We start from the raw sequence: 723 nt of genomic DNA, 5'->3' as shown, positions 1-723 counted from the left end.
GAGGAAGGAGGGAAGGAAGAAAGAGAGAGAGAAAAGGAAACATGGATGAGAGAGAGGAAGATTAATCGGTTGCCTCCCATAGGCGCCCCAGCTGTAATCAAACCCTTGACCTTTCAGTGCACTGAAAGATGCTCTCAACTGAGCCACATTGGCCAGGTCATGCCCTCTCGATTTTCACTCAGAAGTTCTAGGGTGGGGCTGGGGAATCTGTAGCAGACTTTCCCAAGAGACTTGGATAGTTAGTTCATAGACTTCACCGTATGAAAATGACTGAGAGTAGGGAGCATCTTAGTCATCATTGCGTAACTAGTGCCTGGCACATACACACCCATAAATGTGTGCTGAATCAACTGAATGAATGGTCTGGAAAACATCTGGGGACTTCTCTAAGAGAATCCTTTCAAAAAGAATCAAAACCAGTTAGATCAGACAGCACTTTGCTTATGTGCTATGGGAATTAATCAACAAACAGGTCCAAAACTAAAGGGGATTAAAGAGCACAGTTAGCTATCCTGTGAAGATAAGAAGAGTCCGGCAAGTGATTCGGCAGTTTACAGATGCAAGTCTTAGATAAACAGAGTACAGCCCTGGCCGGTGTGGCTCAGTTGGTTGAGCATCATCCCATGCACCAAAAAAAAGGTCACCGGTTTGATTCCCAGTCTGAGTTTCAGGCTCAACCCCAGTAGGGGGTGTGCAGGAGGCAGCCAATCAATGAGTCGCTCT

This window comes from Myotis davidii, unplaced genomic scaffold, assembly GCF_000327345.1.
Source record: "Myotis davidii unplaced genomic scaffold, ASM32734v1 scaffold570, whole genome shotgun sequence".
Lineage (NCBI taxonomy): Eukaryota > Metazoa > Chordata > Mammalia > Chiroptera > Vespertilionidae > Myotis > Myotis davidii.
The sequence above is the reverse complement of the archived record's forward strand: the minus strand, read 5'-3'. Positions refer to the sequence as shown.